The 16,544-nt window shown below is 39.5% G+C and overlaps 1 protein-coding gene across 3 annotated transcripts in view; it reads left to right on the top strand.

Moving 5' to 3' along the window:
- ATRNL1 (attractin like 1) overlaps positions 1 to 16,544 on the top strand; it is an 807,510-nt gene that overhangs the window by 138,995 nt on the left and 651,971 nt on the right. The gene's annotated exons all lie outside the window — the stretch shown is intronic.

The following is a 16,544-nucleotide window of genomic DNA, read 5'->3' as shown; positions in this document are numbered from 1 at the left end:
CAACATTTACAAATGAGAGATTTTCCTGAATTTAAACATACCTTAAAGTTGAATTGAATCTTGGGACATTATTTCAGTATTATTAAAAAAATCTATTATAGGATTTTCAGTAGGCCTATAATTATGATGGTTTTAATTACATAATAATTTAATTACCATAATTATGATGGTTTTAATTACAAATGGTGGTTATTATTTTTCAATTATTATTTTATTTAATATTTATTAATATTTTTCAATTATTATTTTTCAAGAAAACTTATCTAAGAGTTAGTAGATTGCATAGAATTGTGAAACAAGATGAAAGATAGCTCAGAGATACATTGATTAATTTTTGAGTAGGTTAGTTTAGAATAGAGTAGGGTGTCAGATTTACATCAGAAATACATTGTGTAAAGTGAATTACCTAAACTTCAAACCAAAACAATAATACAATTAATACAATTTAAAAAATAAATTCCCTGCATAGTACAGTTTTACTTATGACATTTAACTTATTCTGTTCAGTTTGGTTCAGTTGCTCAGTTGTGTACAACTCTTTGCACCTCCATAGACTGCAGCATGCCAGGCTTCCCTGTCCATCACCAACTCCTGGAGTTTACTCAAACTCATGTTCATTGAGTCGGTGATGCCATCCAACCATCTCATCCTCTGTCATCCCCAATCTCACCTTCAATCTTTCCCAGCATCAGGGTCTTTTCAAATGAGTCAGTTCTTCACATCAGGTGGCCAAAGTATTGAGGTTTCAGCTTTAGCATCAGTCCTTCCAGTGAATATTCAGGACTGATCTCCTTTAAGATGGACTGGTTTGATCTCCTTGCAGTCCAAGGGACTCTCAAGAGTCTTCTCCAACACCACAGTTCAAAAGCATCAATTCTTCGGTGCTTAGCTTTCTTTATAGTCCAACTCTCACGTCCATGCATGACTACTGTAAAAACCATAGCTTTGACTAGACGGACCTTTGTTGGCAAAGTAATGTCTCTGCTTTTTAATATACTGTCTAGGTTGGTCATAGCTTTTCTTCCAAGGAGTAAGCGTCTTTTAATTTCATGGCTGCAATCACTATCTGCAATTTTGGAGCCCAATAAAAATAAAGCCACTCTTTCCACTGTTTCCCCATCTATTTGCCATGGAATGATGGGATTGAATGCTGTGATCTTAGTTTTCTGAATGTTGAGTTTTTAGCTAACCTGTTCACTCTCCTCTTTATTTTCATCAAGAGGCTCTTTAGTTCTTCATTTTCTGCCATAAGGGTGGTGTCATCTGCATATCTGAGGTTATTGATATTTCTCCTGGTAATCTTGATTCCAGCTTGTGCTTTATCCAGCCTGGCATTTCTCATGATGTACTCTGCGTATAAGTAATAAGCAGGGTGACAATATACAGCCTTGATGTACTCCTTTCCTGATTTGGAACCAGTCTGTTGATCCATGTCCAGTTCTAACTGTTGCTTCTTGACCTGCTTAGAAATTTCTTAAGAGGCAGGTCAGGTGGTTTGGTATTCCCATCTCTTTAAGAATTTCCCATACTTATCGGTAGACAATAATTTAAAAACATAGTTTAAAAAACCCTGCAAAATACTTAATTCTATATTTGAAGAAGTAATCTTACTTTAATTGGTAATATATAAAAATCATTCTAAACACAGTGAAGTTGTAGTTATGTATACCCTTAAAATCACTTAACTAGTTTATGAAACGTAGCATAAATGTTTTTGTACAGCCCTGTAAATTGATACATATACACACACACACACACACATATACATACAATATAAGGAATCATGTGCCTTTCAACTTTTTGGAACTTTCCAGTAAAACTACAAAAATTCAAGTTTGCTCACTTTTCATGTTTTTAATTATTTTTATTTTTTGGAGGTTATTTTATTTGTTTCTCTCTTTATTAATCAGAATTTCTCTATGCACTTTGTTAAATCCTTAGGGCTCTTCCTTGACAAAAGCAGCACCCCTTGTCCAGGTGAACCCTTTGTCCTGAAAGACCCCGTTTGTTTCTTTGTCAGAAAAATTTTAAAACCGTCATGTAATTTTTTCAAAAATTGTCACCAACTGTTGACTGCTTTAAGCTTTCCTACATCCTTTGTCCAAGGTTCTCTTTTTCTTTCCATGATAAACTGTTGCATAGAAAAAATAAGTTTCTTCTTTTTAAAAAAGAGGCCAGTACGTAAGGGAATAAGTGACCTTTCACTTTGAGAAAAGGGAGAACTAATATTCCCTGAAGGCTTCCTGTAGTGTTTTGTACTTTGCATACATTTATAAAGTAATTCTCATGGCATCTCATAACACCTGTGTAAACTGTATTATTACATTCATTTATAAAGGCAGAAACTGTGATTTAGCCTGACTAAATCCAAATTCACATAGGTTGTGGGATGGTATATTCAGAATTTGAACCTAGGTCTAAGTTCAAAGTTCTTTTGATTCTACCACTGTACTATGTATTGGTACTTTCTTGATGTAACAGGAAAAAGTTTGAATGATCTTTAATTTGGGAAAAGGCATATAATATTTGTTAATGTGATGTGACACTCAAGAAAATTAGTTTTATTGATACATTTAATCGGTGACCTTTAAGTTAGAAAATCAAGAAGGAAAGAGTAATGAGCAGTATATCTCTTTCTTAACAGATCTATAAGCATTTTGAGACATTGTCTCGAATGCAAAATTTGGTGAATAAAGATTCTCATAAGGAAATGTACACTGAAAGAAAAGTATTTAAATGTGGAGGCAGGCAAGGAACACAGCCATGAACAGAAAATCAAACACCTAGAGTAAAATATTAGCAAATAGAATTCAGCAGTGTTTCAAAGTTATAATGAACTTTACCCAATAGGAATTATTCTAGAATTTCAAGTATGATTCATTATCAGGGAATCAGTAAATATAATCTGTTACCTCAAGACTATTTACTGAAGCCAACAGGAAACCACACTGACATGATAAAGTCATTTCGGTTTGAAATGTCAAATATTGATGTCCACTTTGCCTGATAGAGGATGAGAAATTAAATAAATATTTGTAGAATGAATGCCAGAGGATAAAAATCCTGAGAGTAACTGTGGAGTTGAAACTGTGGGTACATTAAGTGTGCACCTTTTAAAATATTATGATAAATTTTTACCTGGGGAAGTAGGGCCAGTGAAGCCTCAGCATGTCACAGTTAGGGGGAAAAAGATTTTTGGCAACATTCAGAAATGTGGTTTTTTGGTACGTAAATATCGAAGTGGCTAATACAAGTTTTTCTTTGTATTCATTTAGTTTTGAGTCTTATGCCTGTGACATGTGCTCTTGTTAGTGTATTTTGAGTGTGCAATTAAGACTGAATTATGAACTGGCATTTGAGATGGAGTATTAAGTGAATTTGTAAAATGTGTCCTTAGAGTATTAGAGATACATATTTTCATGGAAGAATGTGAGTAGAAAAATTCGCCAATGAATGTGCATTTTTTTTCACCTGTACTGTTTTATGCATAAGTCGTAAAATAAATCTGTCTGTAAATTTCAGCCTTTGGTTTTAATATAACTGTATGGTCCCTCATATGTGAATAGTCCTGGCAGCACAGTATTCTCACTGCTGAGATTTGTGTTTGAGAGAATAGTTACTCTAATTTCTTGATCGTGCTTTTTGAAAGTATGGTTTATAAATCAATATTTAGTACCTTGTAGCATAGATTTTTAAAAAGTCTGTATTCCAGAGAGTATATTTTACTTTGGTCTTTATTGCTGTGTGACTTTTCTGTTGGTATGGGATGGTATTTCTGTCAGATTTCATGATGTCAATAACTGTGTGGAATTTGCTTTAGTCTGTCTATCCTTGAACTGTTTATGAAGCAATAATGACCTGAGTGCTCTGGAAATATATTTTATTCTTGGCAAAAAAATATGATTATGGATCTTGCAGTCAGACATTTGTAAACAAGTTATATTAATTTAATATTGAGCTTTAAGGCAATTGAAATTTCTAGATTTTACAGAGAATCCTGATCAAGAGTGTGAAAACTTAGCAACAAAATTTATCTAGCCCAACATCCTCTTTATTTGTTATTGAAAAGTTGGAAGGGATAAGTGGAAAGTGTATTTGCTGCAACCGTACCTATGTTTTTCTCTTCTCATTCTGTTGACAAATCCTGACAGGTGTGCAGATAACCAGCAAGCATGAAATGTCTCTAGAGCTGCAAGATTACTTACCTCAACTAGCTTTTTATAAGCTTGCAAGTTAAATTTTCTTCTAAACAATTTTGGGAGCAAAAACAATTTATTAACTATTTTAAGATACTCTAGAGGGAAATTTGCACTTATTATAGTGTATCCATCAGTACGGGTTAAGTTAGACTGAGGTAACAAATAATCCTGTCAGTTTGGATCCTCTGAAAAACAGACTCTGAGACAGAGTTTAGTGTTCAGGATACTAATTAGGTTCTTGGATTGAGCAGCTGTGAAAGAGAAGGGGAAGATGCAGGATTGGGCAGAAAGTACAAGTCCGTTCAGTTCAGTTCAGTTGCTCAGTCGTGTCTGACTCTTTGCGACCCCATGAATTGCAGCACGCCAGGCCTCCCTGTCCATCACCAACTCCCGGAGTTCACTCAAACTCACATCCATTGAGTCGGTGATGCCATCCAGCCATCTCATCCTCTGTCATCCCCTTCTCCTCCTGCCCCCAATCCCTCCCAGCATCAGGGTCTTTTCCAATGAGTCAACTTTTCGCATGAGGTGGCCAAAGTACTGGAGTTTCAGCTTTAGCATCATTCCTTCCAAGGAACACCCAGGACTGATCTCCTTTAAAATGGACTGGTTGGATCTCCTTGCAGGCCAAGGGACTCTCAAGAGTCTTCTCCAACAATACAGTTCAAAAGCATCAATTCTTTGGTGCTCAGGTTTCTTCACAGTCCAACTCATATCCATACATGACCACTGGAAAAACCATAGCCTTGACTAGACAGACCTTTGTTAGCAAAGTAATGTCTCTGCTTTTGAATATGCTGTCTAGGTTGGTCATAACTTTCCTTCCAAGGAGTAAGCTGGATTATCGAAAAAGCAAGAGAGTTCCAGATTTCTGCTTTATTGACTATGCCAAAGCCTTTGACTGTGTGGATCACAATAAACTGTGGAAAATTCTGAAAGAGATGGGAATACCAGGCCACCTGACCTGCCTCTTGAGAAACCTATATGCAGGTCAGGAAGCAGCAGTTAGAACTGGACATGGAACAACAGACTGGTTCCAAATAGGAAAAGGAGTACATCAAGGCTGAATATTGTCAGCCTGCTTATTTAACTTCTATGCAGAGTACATCATGAGAAACGTTGGGCTGGAAGAAGCACAAGCTGGAATCAAGATTGCTGGGAGAAATAGCAATAACCTCAGATATGCAGATGACACCACCCTTATGGCAGAAAATGAAGAGGAACTCAAAAGCCTCTTGATGAAAGTGAAAGAGAAGAGTGAAAAAGTTGGATTAAAGCTCAGCATTCAGAAAACTAAGATCATGGCATCAGGTCCCATCACTTCATGGGAAATAGATGGGGAAACAGTGGAAACAGTGTCAGACTTTATTTTTTGGGGCTCCAAAATCACTGCAGATGGTGATTGCAGCCGTGAAATTAAAAGTACAAGTCAAGCAGACTTAATTAACAGCCACGGGCAACCCCAGGGCAACTCGGGTTGAAAGCCCATCAGAGGCATTCCTCATTAGGGTGAAACGGACCTAGATGGGGCAGTGTATGAGGGTCGCTCCCAGGAAAGTAGGACCTTGGGTACAGAAGCTATCCATAGCTAAGGCCATCTCTGCAGGAGCTGGCAGCTGAATGATGTCTACCAGTAACAAGTCCTTCCCTGAAGGGATATTCAGGCAGTGCATTTCCTTGGTCATCACAATTCATTCTTTGGACCATTCAGCCCACTTCTTCTAATCTTTTGTTAAACAGCTCCAGTCGGGGGAGCCTAGATTATCGCACTGGCTTATGTAAGGTCTCAGGGCTGTATCTATGGCCCTTGTCTATTACTCTTTCATGTCCCTTCCCCTCAGCTAGCACCTCTTCTGGGCACTGTTATCTTACTGGCAGCATAATCCAGCCCCTTGCCCTTAAGTATGTGATCTCCTGATCGCCATGTACCTTCTAGCCTGGGTTACTGTACCTGCCCATTTTTCATCACACTTGGCAAAGGGACACCAAGAGACTCCTAAATGTATCATCTGTGTAACAGATGTATCCCCTTCCCGCATTTGTAACAGCAGTCCCTCCCTTTGATGGTCAGCTCCTTTTTTGCCTGGTTGCTGGTCCCTTGACACAAGGAGCTTGAAGTACCCAAGTGGCAATTATAGCTTACAGTTAAATGGGACATTGCTACTTCTGCCAGAATATTTTTCCCCTTGCAGAACAGTATCTCTAATCTTGAAGTCCAAAATGAGGCCACAAGAAGTGGCTTTTACTCCTGGATTTTTGGACCTACTGTGTGTTCTTCCTGTTGGTTATGTAGCACCATTTAAAGGTCTTAAGTTGAGGTATATCATACATCCTGGTGGGCTTTCCTTGTGGCCCAGCTGGTAAAGAATCCGCCTGCAATGTGGGAGACCTGGGTTCGATCCCTGGGTTGGGAAGATATCCTGGAGAAGGGAGAGGCTACCCACTCCAGTATTCTGGCCTAGAGAATTCCATGGACTGTATAGTCCATGGGGTTGCAAAGAGTCAAATGTGACTGAGCGACTTTCACTTCAGCGACATCCTGGTGCTTTAGTTGTGCCTATGGAAATCTCTAGCAAGTTGTGTGGTTTGTGATCCAGTGGGTTTTAAGGTAATGGGCCTATTTCTGTACCTTCTTTTCTGTGAAGTTTGTCTCCTAATACATGGGATTGATTGATCAGACGCTGGTTCATTTCTATGATGATCATGCTGGTTAAGACCCTGTGGGCAGAACAAGCAAACATGTATCAAAATATGTGTTCTTGTCATAATGAATTATCAGCCCATCCAGAGTGGAAGGGGCCCAGCGTAGTCAACTTGCCCCAAGTGTCCAGTTGGTATTCTTGGGGATTGGCCTTATCACGGGATCAGAAGTGATACCTTGTTATGAGGCGGGACACTTAGTGGTAAGAGTAGCTCCATCAACTTTTCTCAGAAGGAGCCCCTATCAGTGAATTCCTGGATGACTTCTATCTCTGCTGTGTGGCTACTTAGTTCACGTGCATTTCGTTGGCACTGAGGCATTCTGTGATAGAGACTGACTGGTGTTAGCTGTCTCAGTTGTTTGTTTATTAGTTGTTTAATGTCTCTTCCATGTTGCATGCCCTCTGATGGCCTTTTACCTACATCACAAAGAATTCGACATTTCACGCTCATCCGGATACATCCATCCACATGTGTCTACTCCAGAGCCTCCTTGTCTCTGATCTCCAATGTTTCTTCTTCTAGTCTCTTGACCAGCCTGGTAGGTCATTAACTACTGCTCTTGGGCCATTTCTCTTTCCACACAATGTACATGAGCATGTTTCTCAAAGGCCTGCCCTAACTGGGAAGCTTTTTCCTTTTCTTCTGTTCTCCCAGGCCGCCCCTGAGTGAAGCTGTCTTGTAGTGATAACCATTTTTAAATTGTGCCTGCACACGAAGCATCTGTGTTTGCCTTTTTCTCTTTCTGTTATCTGGGCATACAGGATTCCTTAATGGCCGTGGCTGTCAGATGCAGGATGAGTGCCGAGGCAGTGGTGGTAGAGGACATGAGGGCTGAGCTCCCAGCTCATGCAGATTGTGTGTGCACTGCACTCTCGTTCATGCTTGATCTTGAGTACAGCTTCCCTCCTATGTTCCTGTGATTACTGATGACAGAGACAACCTCAGAAAACTCTGAAAACATGGTCACTTAATAACCCACGTCAAGCTCTCCATCTCTGCCAGGGCTCAATAGTGTGGTGGGACTAGAGATGTAAAATTTTCCACTGCAGATGGCAGGGGCTTTGACTTGAGTGTTGGGTTTTCACTGGGAGTCATTCACAGAAGCTTTCCAGATAATTCCACATGATACTTTTTCCAACACTCCACCGATAGCCATAGTATCTACTGCAGCATGGTGCCCTAGCTGCAGGACTGTTTGCACTGTATCCTGAATCTATAGCAGATCTGTTTTCTGCTGTGATGTGTACTCAAGAGCTGGCAGCCTTTGATATTTCGCAGTATATGGGTTTGGAGAAGGCAATGGCACCCAACTCCAGTACTCTTGCCTGAAAAATCCCATGGATGGAAGAGCTTGGTGGGCTACAGTCCATGGGGTCGCTAAGAGTCAGACACAACTGAGCGACTTCACTTTCACTTTTCATTTGCATGCATTGGAGAAGGAAATGGCAACCCACTCCAGTGTTCTTGCCTTGAGAATCCCAGGGACGGGGGAGCCTGGTGGGCTGATGTCTATGGGGTTGCACAGAGTTGGACACGACTGAAGCAACTTAGCAGCAGCAGCAGCAGTATATGAGTTTGAACAGTATTCCCAGGAATAGAATATACTGCCTTCAGAACTCCCAAAGACCTACTGGATGTTTGCTTTTTTCCTTGCAGTGGGAGTTGAAAAGTGTAATAATTGGTATTTCAGTTCAGTAAGCTATCTCAGAATGTTTTCAGCCTCCAGACTCCTAAATAACTTAGTAACATGGAAGGTCTCTGAATCTTTGTAGGTTTTATCCTCCACCCTTTGAAGTATCTATGTCTTGACAAGGCCTCCATTGCATTACCAACTCTTGTTCATCTGGCACTATTAGAATGATGCCATTGATGTAGCAGAAAAATAAAATGTTCTGCAAGATGTTCAGTTGGACCAAATGTATTCTGATAAAAGTTAACATAACCCTGAAACAAAATTGTGAATGTATGCTCCTCTAGCCCATATGAATGCATACTGCTCAAGGCCCTCTCTTCTGATAGGGCTAGAAAAGAACACATTGATCCAGCATTCTGTAGATTATTTAGAATGATGCTAATGTGTCCCAGTCACTCCTTCTGAAATGTAACAGTATTTTAAAACTTATTTTATAACCAACGAGTAACAGTTCTTTTTCAATGTAACATCCAGGGACCCAAGGTGGGGATGATGCCATTTGCCTAGAAGGTCAATTCCAATTATTAATCTAGGGACTTAGGATATGACCACTGCACAGGCCTTCAGACCCAGTGGCTCATTTTGAGCAGAAGCTTGGCCAGGATGCCTTTAATCTCATCATCCTCATGCTGTCCCTGCTGTACAGAGAGGCTGTGATGTGCTAGCATCAGCTCAGACCTTGTGTCCAACCGTACCTGCCATGTTTGTGGTGGTTTCTTTCTCTAGGCTAGGATTACCCAATGAAATGTCCATTGGTACCTTTGAGGAAGAACTAGGGACACTCTTAGCATATACACTTGCTGTGGTATTGCTGGGTCCTTCTTCCTGGGCCTCAGAATTTTAAATGTATCAGCTGTAGATTTAAAAAGTGACTCAAGTCCAGAAATTGAGTGGTGAATTATGACTTTTCATTGCACCATCTGCCATTCGAATTCTGATCATTTATCCTTGATTTCTTCCAATGACATGTTAGCTAGCACCCTCATTGACTACCCATCTATTTTGCTTCTAGGGATGCTGTGTTCTATTAAATGTCTCTGTAATTCTCAACAGGTCAGTCCCCTTGACTGATTCTCCAACCTTGCTACTTATTACAATAATTGCATGCTACTCAAGTCACCAGCTGGCCCCTGTTTTTCCTCTTGTCTCCATCACTGAGCACAGTTCCGTTACGGTTTTTTATACCATCAGCTTAGGCCCGTGGAGGAAAGCCACCGCTTTCTTAGTGATGCCAGTATCCCTCTCAGCATCACGTCATGGTTTCAGTAAATGGCATCCGTTCTGGTCTGTTCTGTAAGTATAATGACCTGGTGGGTTTTCTGGTGTTACACAGAGTATCATGATAGAAAGCTCAGGGCACATGTTCACTTAGTTGTTGATGTCAAGCACTCCATCTCTGCCATGGCTCAATAGCATGACAGGAAGAGAGGTGTAAAGATTTCCACTGCAGATGGCATGACCTTTGGCAAGTTTGTAGAATCTGCACTGGGATTCTTTCACAGGGACTTTCTATATATTCCACATACTACTTTTTCCGACTGTGACACTGTCGTATTCCTAGACTTTTAATCTCTGCTTTTCATGTTTGTTATGATGTTTTAACTTTACTTAGCATAGCCTAATTTTCCATGTTTCCATGTTTCTTCTCCACCCCCAGTTTTATTGAGGTGTAGTTGATAAAACTGTAACATATTTAAAGTGCACATTTTGATGATATGATATAGATTCTTGATGATTTGATATAAATTCACATTGTGAAACAATTCTCTCCTCCCATCTAGCAACTGTTGTCACCAAGTTATACATTTAGATCCTAGACCATATTGTCTTATAACTGAACATATACACCTTTTCATCAACCTCTCCCTATTTCTCCCACCCCTGCAAACCACTTTTCTACTCTCTGTTTCTTTGAGTTTGACTTCTTTTTTTTAAGATTTCACATATAAATGATGTGTTGTTTTTCAGTTGTTAGGTTGTGTCCAACTCTTTGCAACCTCGTGGACTGCAGCGTGCCAGGCTCATTATTTGTCTTTTTCTTTCTGACTTATTTCTCTTAGCATAATGCCCTCAAGCTCCCATACATGTCACAAAGAGCAGAATTTCCTTCCTTCTCATGGCTGCATAATATTCCCTTGTATATATACACTGCATCTTCTTTATCCATCATTTATTGACGGACACTTTGTTGTTCCCATAACTTGGCTATAGAATAATGCTGCAGTGAAAGGGAGTGCAGGTATCTCTTTGAGATCTTGTTTACATTTCCTTTGGATATATACCCACAAGTGGGATTGGCGGATCATATGACAGTTCTATTTTGAGTTTTTTGTGGAACGTCCATGTTGTTTTCCACAGCGGCTGCACCAATTTACATTCGTACTGGCAGCGCACCTGGGTTTCCTTTTATCCACGTCTTTGCCAACACTTGTCATCTCTTATCTTTTTGGTGATATCCATCTGTCATGTGTAAGGTGATGTCTCTCTGTGGTTTTCATATGCGTTTTCCTGATGACTAGGAATGTTGAGTACCTTTTCATGTACATGTTGACCATTTGTGTGTCTTCTTTGGAAAAATATCTATTCTTTTCCTTTGCCTATTTTTTAATCATATTGTTTGGGCTTTTTTTTTTTTGCTGTTGACTTGTTTGAATTCCTTATATATTTTGAATATTAACTCCTATAAGATAAATGATTTAAAACATGTTCTTCCACTCAGTAGTACGTTACTTTTTCATTTTGTTGATGGTTTATTTTGCTGTGAATAGGAGTTATCTTCGTAGTGAGTTCATACTGTCTTCCAGGGTTCTTGTAAGGGGACGAGTCCTAAATCTTGCATCTTGGAGAGTGCTTTCATATAAATAAATTCTTCCTAATCCAATATAAGGGTCTACTCTTTTGAACAAACCCCCTTCAGCAGCTTGTACCATGTGTCCTCCCCCAACTATTACCAATATGTGCTGTCTAGGTCTTATAGGTCATTTGGGATGTAGCCTCTTTCTTTTCTTAGAAGTCCCAGCCTATATCTGGCAGGATTATGCTGAGCCAAGTTATAGGCCTACTGGCCATTTGGAAAAGTGTGAGCAGATTCTGAACTAAGGCGCAGGTATTGCTGGCGGGAGGCCTCTGCCCTGTGTTCAAGCAAGGGTGGAGTACTGTCTCTCAGTGTAGTAGGGTAGACCACTTCTGCAGTCTCAGCTGATAGAGGAAAATTTGAGAACGCAAAACTTGGGGAGGTTTTCAGGGGCATCACTTCAGATGTTCCCATGCCATGTGTCAGGGTCTTATTCTCTTCCTGTCAGGGCCTGGTCTTTGGAATAGTGGACTTTCTTTAACTAGCAGACTCTCCGTATTTGGGAGCCTATTTATAAGGCACTAAGGAGGCCTTCTGCTTTCCCAACCTTTCATTATCTTTTTCTAGAGCTCAATATGACCAAGCAGTAGACATGAATTCTGGTATAGTAATACTTTTAATATTGATGCTTCTCAAACATGTAATTCTTCACACCTGTGGAGGATTACCTTCCAGGGGCATACCTTCCTAATATACCACAGGTTTAAGTTTTACCAGTTGGATGGCCACCTCGTGCTGGCTGCTATCTGTGCCCCACCCACCACCGGTGATGGATGCTTCTTTATTAGCCTTGCAGTCTGTGCTTCAGCTCCCAAACTCCATCTTATTTCTTGTGTTCTTGTATCACTCTTGGCTCCAAATGCCATAGTGTGAGTTCTCTGGGAAACAAACTCTTATGATAGAGTTTAGTATTCATGATGTCCATTGGGAGTATCCTGAAGATCAGTGTCTCTAAAGAGGCAGAGGAGGAAGCAGGGTGGGACAAAGGGAGAGTGATGCTGGACGGATAACCTCAGTCAGCCCTACAAGGATCTCCAGAGATAAAATTGTTGCTCAGAGTTGTTCTATATTGGGCTGAAATGGCGGGATATTTAAAACCCTCCTTTGATCAACCATTGCATATAGGTCATCCTTGGAAAAATGTGTCCTTGAATGAGTGACTCTGCTCCTGAGACAGTTCCTGAGCTTAAGCAGATGACTGTTCACTGACAGCATTCTTAGCAACACAGTTTCTGCCTTGAATGATGGTCTAGGCAGCACATATCCATGTCCATTACAAATCTCCAAAATTCAGATTAACACCAATAAAAGTTTATTTTTCACTCCTGATTCATGCCTAGTGATGGTGGGGAGGACGGATTTGCTTAATCTGTCACTTGGAGGTTAAGGCTACATTACATTTTCTTTCATTGGCAATTAAATGGCTCCATCCAGAAATGGCGTTATCACTTTAGCTTGCATTTCCTTGACTAAAACAAGTTATACTGTCACATCCAAGTTCTCAGGAGTGTGTGAGTATCATTTTGCCGTAGGCATTAAGGAAGAGGACTGGAATATTTGTTGAGCAGCACCAATGTCTGCCACAAATATTGTCTATAATTATTTTTGAAAATTTAGTATAATTGAGGGTGATGTCCTAGAGATAGTTATAAAACCTTCACCTCCTACTACTGCATATGTTAAAAGGCAAATAATTTTAGAAGTAGAATTGTGTTGTATTATTGTTTGTCGAAATTAATTGCTCTCGTGTAATTAAATACTGTACTGAATGCTTTTCTTCTGAAGGGATTTGAGTACTTAAAAAAAGATTATTATTGTATTTTTATTTTCATGAAGTTAATGTTTATATCAAAAAGGATCTTTTGATGATGTGTTGAGGCGGTATAGCATAAAGAAGTTAAAGAGATCTGGTTTTGTTTTGAGTTTAGTATTTAATGACTTTAAGGAAGTTACCTAACCCCTAAAGACTCTTTCCCTATTTTTAACAGTGATAAAAATATTTACTTCTCAGAGTTGTTCTGAGAAGTAAATATTTTATAGCACTGGTAAGCAATTAGCATATTATTTTTACTAGGTGAAAGGTCATGGCTGCCACTTATTTTAGGAATCTTTACCTGTCTAAAAGGGCTTTCTCTGTGGTTCAGTGGTAAAGAATCCTCCTGCAGCTCAGGAGACCTGAGTTCATTCCCCGAGTCAGGAAAATCCCCTGGAGAAGGAAATGACAACCTAATCCAGTATGCTTGCCTGGGAAATTGCATGGACAGAGGAGCCTGGTGAGCTACTGTCCATGGGGTCGCAAAAGAGCTGGACACAACTTAGTGACTAAACACCACGACCGCCACCGCCACCACCACCACCACCACCACCTATCTAAACGGACTATAAAAGGTTTGGTGAATTCTTCAGGTAATTTTATACAGTATTATTCTAGTAATTAAAAGTGTTTTTTAACAATTAGAAGCAGCTATATGCATTTCTATTTTGGGCTTCCATCGCTTGTAGAGTGGAGGAGGAAACGGCAGCCCACTCCAGTATTCTTGCCTGGAGAATCCCATGGGCAGAAGAACCTGGGGAGCTTAAGTCCATGGGGTCACAAAGAGTCAGACATGACTGAAATGACTTAGCACAGCACACAGCACATAGCCTATAGTAGGGGATCAGGAGACATTTTTTGTGGTGAGCCTGGTGGGATTATTTGACTTTTAAACTTTGCATGTGTATGTATGTGTGTGTGTGTGTTTGTGTGTGTGTGTTTGCAACTGGAATAAAAATAAACCATGACAGTATAGAAATGAAAGGAGACAAATAGTGGGTCAGGGATAAATGCTCAAAAAATGGTTCTAGGCATTTGGTATATTTAAATATACTGAGAAGTATCTGGGAAATGTGGTATATGGGAAAAATTTAGTTCGATCCATGCAACAAATGCAAAATAACTTCCAAATGGATTGAAGATAAAAATAGTAAAAGCCAAACTATACATCTTTGAAGAAAATTAGAGATTATCTTTAAAATCTTTTGAGGTAAGAGTAAAAAGCACAAATCATAAGGAAAATAGTAAGTTTGACCAAGTTAATGTAGAGGCTTTCTGTTGAATTGTGCTACAGAGAAGATATACAGGTGGCCCAATAAGGATATAAAAAACACCCAACATCACTAATCATTAGAGAAATACAGATTAAAACCACAGTGAGATGGGTGTAAAATAATGTCAAGAAATAGAAAATAGCAGTTTTTGGCAAGGATGTGGAAAAATTGGAACGCTTGTACGATGCTGAGGGGAGTGTAAATGGTGTGGCTGCTATAGGAAAGGGTAGAGAGGTGCCTCAAAACCCTAAACATAGTGATCTAGCTTAAACATAGTGGATCTAGTGTTCTACTTCTGGGAATATACACACACAAATTTGATGACAGGGGAAGGAACAGATATCTGTACATCCATTTTTCTCACAGCATTACTCACAGTAGTTCATATCTGGAAACAACCTACATATCCATCTATGGATGAATAAACAAAGAAAGTGTTGCTCAGTTCAGTCGCTCAGTCATGTCCGACTCTTTGTGACCCTATGGACTGCAGCATGCCAGGCTTCGCTGTCTATCACCAACTCGCGGAGCTTACTCAAACTCATATCCATTGAGTTGGTGATGCCATCCAACCATCTCATCCTCTGTCGTCACCTTCTCCTCCTGACCTCAATCTTTCCCAGCATCAGGGTCTTTTCCAGTGAGTCAGCTCTTCGCATCAGGTGGCCAAAGTATTGCGGTTTCAGCTTCAACATCAGTCCTTCCAATGAATATTCAGGACTGATTTCCTTTAGGATGGACTGGTTGGATCTCCTTGCAGTGCAACAGACTCTCAAGAGTTTTCTCTAACACCACAGTTCAAAAGCATCAATTCTTTGGCACTCAGCTTTCTTTGTAGTCCAACTCTCACGTCCATACATGGCTACTGGAAAAACCATAGCTTTGACTAGATGGACCTTTGTTGGCAAAGTAATGTCTCTGCTTTTGAATATGCTGTCTAGATAGGTCATAGCTTTTCTTCCAAGGAGCAAGCATCTTTTAATGTCATGGCTGTAGTCATCTGCAGTGATTTTCAAGCCCAAGAAAATAAAGTCTGTCACTGTTCCCATTATTTCCCCATCTATTTGCCATGAAGTGATGGGACCAGATGCCATGATCTTTTCTGAATGTTGAGTTTTAAGCCAGATTTTTCACTCTCTTCTTTCATTTTCATCAAGAGGCTCTTTAGTTCTTCTTCACTTTCTGCCATAAGGGTGGTGTCATCTGCATATCTGAGGTTATTGATATTTTTCCTGGCAATCTTGATTCCACTTGTGCCTCATCCAGCCCAGCATTTCTCATGATGTACTTTGCATATAAGTTAAATAAGCAGGGTGACAATATACAGCCTTGACGTGCTCCTTTTCCTATTTGGAGCCAGTCTGTTGTTCCATGTCCAGTTCTAACTGTTGCTTCTTGACCTGCATACTGATTTCTCAGGATGCAGGTCAGATGATCTGGTATTCCCATCTCCTTAAGAACTTTTCACAGTTTGTTGTGATCCACACAGTCAAAGAATAAATTAGAACAAATCTGACTGCTATAGTAGTCAAACATTAATAATACAATAATATATAATAGTAATATATTAATAACATAAATATAATATAATATTAATAGAATACAATAAATTTAATAATATATTAATATTTCACTGTATATACAAAAGTGTCATATAAACATACAATTTGTATATTATTAATGTTCAGGGTTAAAAGGAAGGAAATTCTGGAACATTCTGCAGCACAGATGTACTTTGAATAATACATGCTGAGGGAAATAAACCAGTCACAAAAAGAGAGATGCTTCATGATTTTATTCATTGAGGTGCTAGAGCAGTCACACTTGTAGGTAAAAAAGTCAAATAATGCTTACCAGGGGCTGGGGTAGAGAGGAATGGGTAGTTATTGTTTAGTCAGTACAGAGTTATAGTTTGTAAGATGAAGAAAGCCCTGGAGATGGATGGTGATGATAATTTCTCAATAGTGTGAATGTACTTAATGTTACTGATCTGTCCGCTTTAAAAGTG

Source organism: Bos mutus, chromosome 26, assembly GCF_027580195.1.
Source record: "Bos mutus isolate GX-2022 chromosome 26, NWIPB_WYAK_1.1, whole genome shotgun sequence".
Classification (NCBI taxonomy): Eukaryota; Metazoa; Chordata; class Mammalia; order Artiodactyla; family Bovidae; genus Bos; species Bos mutus.
Note: the sequence above shows the minus strand (reverse complement) of the source record. Positions and strands in the feature narration are given on the sequence as shown.